Genomic DNA, 10,023 nt, shown 5'->3' with positions numbered 1-10,023 from the left:
GCAAAGCAGCCAGCAGTCACACAGCAAACAAAGAAAACAATAACAACAATAACTTCGACCTGGTTGGAGACTGGAAGGCAAAGAAAAACTTTAGAATAGAACTGAGTACAATTGTATTTAAATATGGACGATACAGTTTCACATAGTTCCAAAACAATGAATGCAACTAATGTACCGTCCAGAGAGTTTATAGCTAATGCTAATTTTCAACTTTTGTTCTTAGCTGGGATTCTTTATTTACTCTGCTGCATATTTCTTACTTTATTTGTATGTACTATCTAGACCAGGGGTCCCCAAACTCTTTGACTCGGGGGTCACACATTGGGTCAAAATAATTCAGTTGCGGGCCGGGCGTTTCCCACCTAGGCCTTCAGTGATGTCCGACTTCAATGATTACCTCTCAAAATACCATAATTGATGTCACCACATGACCTTTGCTGGAGAAATACTATACAGGAACACATCAATAGTGTACAAAACAAGTTGTTTTCTGGCGCATTTAAAAGCGAATAAACCCGCATCAGCCTTTAAAACATATCTTATGTGGGACTGTCAAAATTAAAATTGCAAAAAACATATGAAACGTGAAAAAATTAAGAAATAAAATATTTGAACTCACAATTTGTAGCACCCATTCGACTGATTGATTGATTGATTGAAACTTTTATTAGTAGATTGCACAGCGAAGTACAATTGACCACTAAATGGTAACACCCGAATAAGTTTTTCAACAGTCATCACACAAGATAATCATCAGAGTAAATACAATGAATTATTTACATTATTTTCAATCCGGGGTGTGGGATATGGAGGAGGGGGGTTAGGATTGGTTGGTATCAACACTTCAGTCATCAACAACAATTGCATCATCAGATAAAGTTAGTTTAGGGTTGAAGTTGCCTGGAAGTGTTGTTTTAGTGCGGTTTTGAAGGAGGATAGAGATGCCCTTTCTTTTACACCTGTTGGGAGCGCATTCCACATTGATGTGGCATAGAAAGAGAATGAGTTAAGACATTTGTTAGATCGGAATCTGGGTTTAACGTGGTTAGTGGAGCTCCCTCTGGTGTTGTGGTTATGGCGGTCATTTACGTTACGGAAGTAGTTTGACATGTACTTCGGATTTTATAGACTAGGCTCAGTGCAAGTTGTTTTACTCTGTCCTCCACCCTGAGCCAGCCCACTTTGGAGAAGTGGGTAGGAGTGAGGTGTGATCTGGGGTGGAGGTCTAGAAGTAATCTGATTAGCTTGTTCTGGGATGTTTGGAGTCTAGATTTGAGGGTTTTGGAGGTGCTAGGGTACCAAGAGGTGCATGCGTAATCGAAAAAGTATTGAACGAGAGTTCCCGCCAGAATCTTCATGGTGCTTTTGTTGACCACAGAGGAGATTCTATAGAGAAATCTCGTCCGTTGGTTGACCTTTTTGATTACCTCAACATCCAGGTTCCTCAGGGAAATGGGAGTGCGAGGGAAGGCCCACCGGCAGGCAGTGAAAGACCTCTCAAAAGCCGCTGAAAAGGGGGGTCAGTGGCTGTGGGTCAAGCGAAGGGACTCCACCTGGGCTTTCAAGTGAGTGATGGCATCTAGGGAGTGATCCTGGGACGCTGAGACTCACTGCTGAACCCTCTGGAGGTGTCGCGGGCCTATCAGCGAAACACTGAGGAAGGGGGGCGCCCACTTGATAACCCAGAGGATGCCTTCACTCACTTGACCATCCCACAAAGTCGCATAGGTGTCTCAATTATGCATTAGGGGATTGTAACATCTAGTCCTACACAACAGATCTGATCATCTGGTGAACCAGTGACTGCTGTGAAAGGGCAGCTGACAACAAGGGAAAGACCTTGCGACGGCATGGAAAGACAGCTGGCAGGAGGGAATAGACCCCAACGGGGCTGCCATGGGCTAGCTACCCGTGGTGGCAGGATCCAGCACAAACGGTGTATGGGTTCCACCCAAACATGGCTACGGAAAGTTCTAAGAAGAAAATACCCCCTGAGTCAGCGAGAGCGGGGGCGGAAGATGGCTCATCGGCAGAACACCCGGTAACGAACACAGGAACGGAACAGACTACGAGTTTGATGATCAGCATACCTGAGGCTCCAACAGCCACAGCAGGACACAAGCTTCAGAGCTGCGTATGTGGTTGGACAAAGGTTACTTCCACCCAAGGCCTGAAAATACACCAAGGCAAGAAAGGGTGCCTAAAGAAGGGTCAACAGGGAACTCGCATCGACAGCTACTTTCTGAGAAGCAGGTTGAGTCAGTCGACTGAAGTTCAGCAGCAGGACAAACCCCACAGTCTGCAGGACATCAACACCCCTGTCCCTGAGGAGGCAGAACTAGGCACGGGAGAACAACCTGAACCCAACCCACTACGACCTGCAACGGAAAAGAAGATCCGGGGGCGAAGGCCATTTGTCAAGTGGCCAAAATCCTGCGACGGGACACTGTGGAAGGAGGTCAACACTGATCTCTGCAACATCATAGAAGGGATCAGAGGCACCGCCATGAAGAAGTTGGAGAGAATGGGGGATCTAATCTATGCCTATGGAGTGGAGTGGTCGAAGGAAAACGAACTGCTCCATCAATCCCCACTAAGTCCAGAAGACAGACAGAAATAGACCGCCTAGTCAAGGAGAGGAGACAGCTGAAGAAGCAATGGAGGAAGGCCACAGAGGAGGAGAAGGAGGGCATAAACCTGCTGCAGGGAGAGATCCAGAGTAGACTTGCAACACTGAGGAGAGCGGAAAACCTTCTGAGGAAGCGCAGAAGGAAGGAGCAAACAAGAACACGCTTCTACAAAGACCCCTTCAAATTTGTGAAGAGTCTGTTCACAAAGGAGAAGTCTGGAAGTCTCTCAGTGTCAAAGGCCAACCTGGAAGAACATCTGCAAAAATCCAGCACAGACGACCGACACCATGAAGAGGTTACACTCCCACCTGACATGCCACCAGTCAATCCACCAGAGCACGATCTAGACATCAGCCTACCCAGATGGAGTGAAGTAGACAAAACCGTGCGTAGAGCAAGGGCAGCATCAGCTCCAGGTCCCAACGGAGTTCCATACAGGCTCTACAAAAACGCACCAGATGTCCTGCGCTTCCTCTGGAAGCTGATGAGAGTCGTTTGGCAAAAGAAGGAGATACCAACGTCCTGGCGAAGAGCCGGTGGAATCCTTATCCCCAAGGAAAAGGACTCATCAGAAATCGGCCAATTCCGCCAGATCAGCCTTCTAAATGTCGAGGGAAAAATATTCTTCAGCGTGGTTGCTCATAGGCTGGCAGGATACCTGCAAAGAAACAACCTGATTGACACATCAATCCAGAAAGCAGGCATCTCAGGCTTCCCCGGTTGCATGGAACATACTAGTGTCATCTGGCATCAGATCCAGGTTGCCAAGAAGGAGAGAACAGACCTTTATGTGGTTTTCCTGGATCTCGCCAATGCCTTTGGCTCAGTCCCTCACAACCTCCTGTGGACAGCTTTCGACTACTTCAGGGTCCCAGCAGCTCTCACAACCCTTGTCAAGGCCTACTTCCAGGACGTCCAGCTATGCGTGACAACTGTCGAGTACACCACAGCATGGCAACACCTGGAGGTGGGAATCATGGCCGGCTGCACCATCTCTCCGCTGGCCTTCACCATGGCCATGGAGGTGATCATCCGGGCATCGCGATGGGTGGTTGGGGGACAGCTAATAAGACCTGGCCTGAGGCTGCCGCCTGTCAGAGCCTACATGGATGACCTCACAACACTCACCACAACCAAGGCTTGCACTGTACGGCTTCTGAGAAAGCTCCAAGAAAACATTGAGCTGGCTCGCATGAAGATCAAGCCAAGCAAGTCCAGAAGCATCTCTATTGACAAGGGGAAACTGTCACACCACCGCTTTCACATTGGTGAGGAACCTATTCCAACAGTCTCCGAGAAACCTGTGAAGTCCCTAGGTCGTTGGTATGATGCCTCCCTCAAAGACAAAGAGCAGGTAGATCAGCTCAGGAAGGAGGTAGCCAGCGGCCTGGAGAACATCGACAGAACCCTGCTTCCTGGCAAGCTGAAGCTCTGGTGCATGCAGTGTGGACTACTTCCACGCCTATTGTGGCCACTAACCCTCTATGAAGTCCCGCTCTCTAAGGTGGAAAAGCTGGAGAGACTGGTTAGCTCATATGCAAGGAAGTGGCTTGGCCTTCCCAGGTGCCTCAGCAGTATTGGACTCTACGGCAAAGGAATGTTAGAACTGCCCATTTCCAGTCTCTCAGAGGAGTTCAAGTGCGCCAAAGTCAGATTGGAGATGATGCTACTGGATTCGAGTGATCCATTTGTAGCCCAAGCTGCCCCCATCCTGGCTACTGGGAGGAAGTGGACCCCACTGGCTGCAACTGAGCAGGCTAAAGCAGCACTCAGGCACAGAGACATTGTGGGCCGAGTACAGCAGGGGAGGAGTGGTCTTGGCCTTGGGGCCAGTACACCAGCCTGGAGCAAAGCCACTCCATCTCAGAGACGCAAGCTGGTGGTCCAGGAGATACGTCGGGAAGAGGAAGCAAGAAGGTGCGCACAAGCTGTGGCGCAGGCAAAACAAGGGCAGTGGATGACATGGGAAGGAGTAGAGAAGAGGAAGATCTCCTGGAAAGAGCTGTGGGAGATGGAGGCATTCAGGGCGAGCTTTACCATCAGGGCTGCCTACGATGTCCTGCCTTCTCCAAAAAACCTCAGCCAGTGGTATGGTGAAGACCCCACATGCCCTCTGTGTCCGAGTCCAGCAACACTGAAGCACACCCTGGTGGGCTGCAAGACCAGCCTCACCCAAGGCCGTTACACCTGGCGGCACAACCAGGTGCTAAAGTGTCTTGCAGCAGTGCTGGAAAGTTGACGGACAAGTGTCAATGCCCTTCCTCCTTCGTCATCCCGTTGGCAAGCAACAACATTAGTCCGGGAGGGCGAGGGTCAAGCCAACCTCACCCCCACAAGACCAGACACTGGACAGCTAGGCGGGGCACGGGACTGGAAACTGCTGGCAGACCTGGGCCAGAGACTCTGCTTCCCAGTTGAGATTGCGTCCACCAACCTGCGGCCAGATCTTGTTCTGTGGTCAGCTTCGCTCAGGTTCGTGTACATCATAGAGCTCACGGTGCCCTGGGAGAGTGCAATGGAGGAGGCCTACGAGCGCAAGAAGTTGAGGTACACTGAGCTTGCAGTCGATGCGCAACAACAAGGCTGGAAAGCGAGGGTACGCCCAGTGGAAGTAGGCTGCAGAGGATTCGTGGCCACCTCAACATCCAGGCTCCTCAGGGAAATAGGAGTGCGAGGGAAGGCCCACCGGCAGGCAGTGAAGGACCTCTCAAAAGCCGCTGAAAAGGGAAGTCAGTGGCTGTGGGTCAAGCGAAGGGACTCCACCTGGGCTTTCAAGTGAGTGATGGCATCTAGGGAGTGATTCTGGGACGCTGGGACTCACTGCTGAACCCTCTGGAGGTGTCGTGGGCCTATCAGCGAAACACTGAGGAAGGGGGGCGCCCACTTGATAACCCAGAGGATGCCTTCACTCACTTGACCATCCCACAAAGTCGCATAGGTGTCTCAAGTATGCATTAGGGGATTGTAACATCTAGTCCTACACAACAGACCTTGGTTGCCATTTTATCACAGGAAAGATTAGCCTCTAGAATGGAACCTAGGTAGGTGACCTCATCTTTCCTGGTGATAACAATGTCACCCACTTTTATAGTGAAGTCATTGACTTTCTTAAGGTTGATGTGGGACCCAAACAGGATGGATTCCGTTTTACCCAAGTGTATGAATACGCCGTATAAGCCAGTGGTACCGCTCGTAGTTGGATGATTCGAGTGGAAATGCCGGACATTTCCCCATCTACTTAGATAGGCTAATGTCAACAACCTGTGATCTGATTGGCTATCACAACCGTCTATCAACTGTATGTGTTCTCAAATTCGTCCGCTAACGGACCCAGGTGTGACTCTGCTGATCTGCATAGCACCGTCGCGGCTCAAACCAGTGAGTATCCAATCACAGGACGCGTAAATGTCACATTCAACATGAGGCCAGCTAGAAAACCTTACTGACAAAAACTTGTGATCTTATTGGCTATCGCAATTATCTATCAACTGTATGTGCCCCTTCACTTACAGTGCATAGACGCCTGCATTGTTGATTCTGAAGGCCCTGGGCAGATTTCGTACAGCATGGCAACATAAGCTAGCTGGATTCTGCTTGAAGATATGAAGAGAATAGGAATATTTTTAGATATTTAGGGAAAGTAAATTAATTAATTTACTTAATTAATTTTATCTTGTTATCATTTCTGGTTAAGTTAGGCCAGCAGAGAAGGCCTTGCTGGCCCTGACGGCACACCACTGAAAGAAATCGGCCGGGATCCATGCTATTTATTTGTGTGTACACACATGCATACATATGCACGCACACGCATAAATAAATGGCACAGGTGGTAGAGTGTTTGGCCCCCAACCCGATGTTAGCGGGTGCGATCCTCAGTCCCCCTATGACCATGTCGAAGTATCCTTGAGCAAGATACTGCTGAGCTGATGCTGAATCCTCAGCAGGTGAATGTGGAAATAGTGTCAAAGCACTTTGAGGACCTTGAAGGTAGACAAGCGCTACGCAAGTATATTCTATTTACCATGTTTACACTGCGGCGCTTCTTCCAGTTGTCCATGCGGCGTGAATTGCTGCAACCCTCAGCCGCCGAGCCCGGCCGTTCCGCCGTCTGTTACAGAGATCGTAACAAAGTGCACGTCATGGCTGGTTACACCAGGCCGTGCTTTTTTGTTGGTGTTCTCCTGTGTTTGGTGTTGGTTCCTGTCTTGCGCTCTTCTTTTGGTGGCACTTCCTGTTGTGTTGGTGTTTTTTCGTGACCGCTTCACACATCTTTCTCTGAGCACTGATCCACGCACCTGCTTTCTGTTAGCAATCATGTCTTTTTAAGTTGAGTGTGAGTTTGTTTAGGATGTATAGTCAATCATGTGGACGCTCTTTCCTCCTGTCGTGAGTTTTGCTGTGTTCCAGCATTCTGTTTTATTGTTTTGCAACCTGTCAGTTTTAGTTAGTTTTTGGCACAGCCTTCCCTATGCTTCAGTGCCCTTCTAAACGATACTCGTCTTTTGTTTGTCTTTATCATTACATGAAATAGTTATTTACCTGAACGTTACCTCCTCGGTCTTCTGAATCTTGGGAACACGCCAGTAACAAAGTACACACTTGTAAATGCGAGGCCAGTCACGAGTAAGACTTGCATCTTTTAAGATTTCTTCAAATCGCATTCATTGGATATATTATTCACTCACTGAAACCTGGATGAAAGCCAAGTGAGTCCGCTGCTTTCTCGGAAGTGTTTCCTCCAGGCCGTACTTTCATCAACACGCCAAGAACCACGGTCGTGGGGGAGGTATAGCGACCATCACGAAAGCGTCTTTTTACCATAAAGCTCTGATGATGATGTCTTTGTCCTTCTTTCAAATGAGCTGTTTGGAACAGTGACAGACCAAGCTGGTGTTTTGTATTTATCGCCCTCCTTTGCACAACAAAAATATTTATCAAGGACTTTTCCATTTTTATTGCTGCTCCGCTCATCAAATACGAGATCATTTTAATACCTGGTGATTCTAATATTCATGTTTGCCCTGCGATGTGGTGGCGATTTGTCCAGGGTGTACCCCGCCTTCCGCCCAAACGCAGCTGGGATAGGCTCCAGCATCCCCGTGACCCAGAAAGGGACAAGCGGTAGAAAATGTATGGATGGATGTGAAAACATGCTGTCCCTTCAAGCCCATGGCAAAATACTTTTTAGAATTGGTTGCTGCTTTTAATTTGATACAAAATGTTACTGGACGTACAGAAATGCACAGACACACTTTAGACATGGTGTTAATTTATGGTTTTACTGGTAATGATGTATTTGTGGGTCATGCAGTATTTTCAGACGATAGTCTGGTCATGTTTGACTGTTGTTTACAGTATATATTTTTATTTATATATATATATATATATATATATATATATATATATATATATATATATATATATATATATATATATATATATATATATCATACTTGCCAACCTTGAGACCTCCGATTCCGGGAGGTGGGGGGTGGGGTGGGGGCGGCGGGGGTTGTGGTTGGGGGCGGGGGCGTGGTTGGGGGCGTGGTTAAGAGGGGAGGAGTATATTTACAGCTAGAATTCACCAAGTATTTCATATATATTTCATATATATATATATGAAATACTTGACTTTCAGTGAATTATAGCTATATATATATATATATATATATATATATATTTATTTTATTATACAAATAAATAAAATAAATACTTGAATTCCAGTGAATTCTAGCTATATATATATATATATATATATATATATATATATATATATATATATATATATATATATATATATATATATATATATATATATATATATATATATATATATATATATATTTTATTATACAAATAAATAAAATAAATACTTGAATTTCAGTGTCCCGGAGGCTATCCAGTAGATGGCAGTCTGTCCTGTTTAAGAGTGTCACAACATTGCTGTTTACGGTAGACGAACTGCTTTACGGTAGACGAAAACGTGACTGCTGTCGTTGTGTGTTGTTACCGCGCTGGGAGGACGTTAATGAAACTGCCTAACAATAAACCCACATAAGAAACCAAGAACTCGCCCTCGATCATTCTACAGTTATAACGTGATTGGGCAGGCACGCTGTTTATATCGTGGGAAAGTGGACGTGAAAACAGACTGTCGCCGCTGTCCCCACTCAGGTCCGCATGGAGCTGGAGGGGACGTCGCCTCCAGCTCCGGCTGAAATCCGGGAGATTTTCGGGAGAAAATATCTTCCGGGAGGTTTTCGGGAGAGGCGCTGAATTCCGGGAGTCTCCCGGAAAATCCGAGAGGGTTGGCAAGTATGATATATATATATATATATATATATATATATATATATATATATATATATATATATATATATATATACTGTATATATATATATATATATATATATATATATATATAGATAGGCAGCCCGCTGGCACAGGGGTTAGTACATGTGCCTCACAATACGAAGGTCCTGAGTAGTCCTGGGTTTAATCCCGGGCTCGGGATCTTTCTGTGTGGAGTTTGCATGTTCTCCACGTGACTGCGTGGGTTCCCTCCGGGTACTCCGGCTTCATCCCACCGCCAAAAACATGCACCTGGGGATAGGTTGATTGGCAACACTAAATTGGCCCTAGTGTGTGAATGTGAGTGTGAATGTTGTCTGTCTATCTGTGTTGGCCCTGTGATGAGGTGGCGACTTGTCCAGGGTGTACACCGCCTTCCGCCCGAATGCAGCTGAGATAGACTACAGCACCCCCCGCGACCCCAAAAGGGACAAGCGGTAGAAAATGGATTGATGGATATACATATATATATATATATATATATATATATATATATATATATATATATATATATATATATATATATATATATATATATATATATATATATAGTACAGGCCAAAAGTTTGGACACACCTTCTAATTTCAATGTGTTTTATTTATATGACTATTTACATTGTAGATTGTCACTGAAGGCATCAAAACTATGACGCCTGTGAAGTGAAAACCCTTTCAGGTGACTACCTCTTAGCTCATCGAGAGAATGCCAAGAGTGTGCAAAACAGTAATCAGAGCAAAGGGTGGCTATTTTGAAGAAACTAGAATATAAAACATGTTTTCAGTTATTTCACCTTTTTTTGTTAAGTCCATAACTTCACATGTGTTCATTCATAGTTTTGATGCCTTCAGTGACAATGACATAGTCATGAAAATAAAGAAAACTCATTGAATGAGAAGGTGTGTCCAAACGTTTGGCCTGTACTGTATATTATAAAGTTTTATATATATATATATATATATATATATATATATATATATATATATATATATATATATATATATATATATATATATATATATATATATATATATATATATATAT

Source organism: Entelurus aequoreus, linkage group LG01 (assembly GCF_033978785.1).
Source record: "Entelurus aequoreus isolate RoL-2023_Sb linkage group LG01, RoL_Eaeq_v1.1, whole genome shotgun sequence".
In the NCBI taxonomy this organism is placed as follows: domain Eukaryota; kingdom Metazoa; phylum Chordata; class Actinopteri; order Syngnathiformes; family Syngnathidae; genus Entelurus; species Entelurus aequoreus.
Note: the sequence above shows the minus strand (reverse complement) of the source record.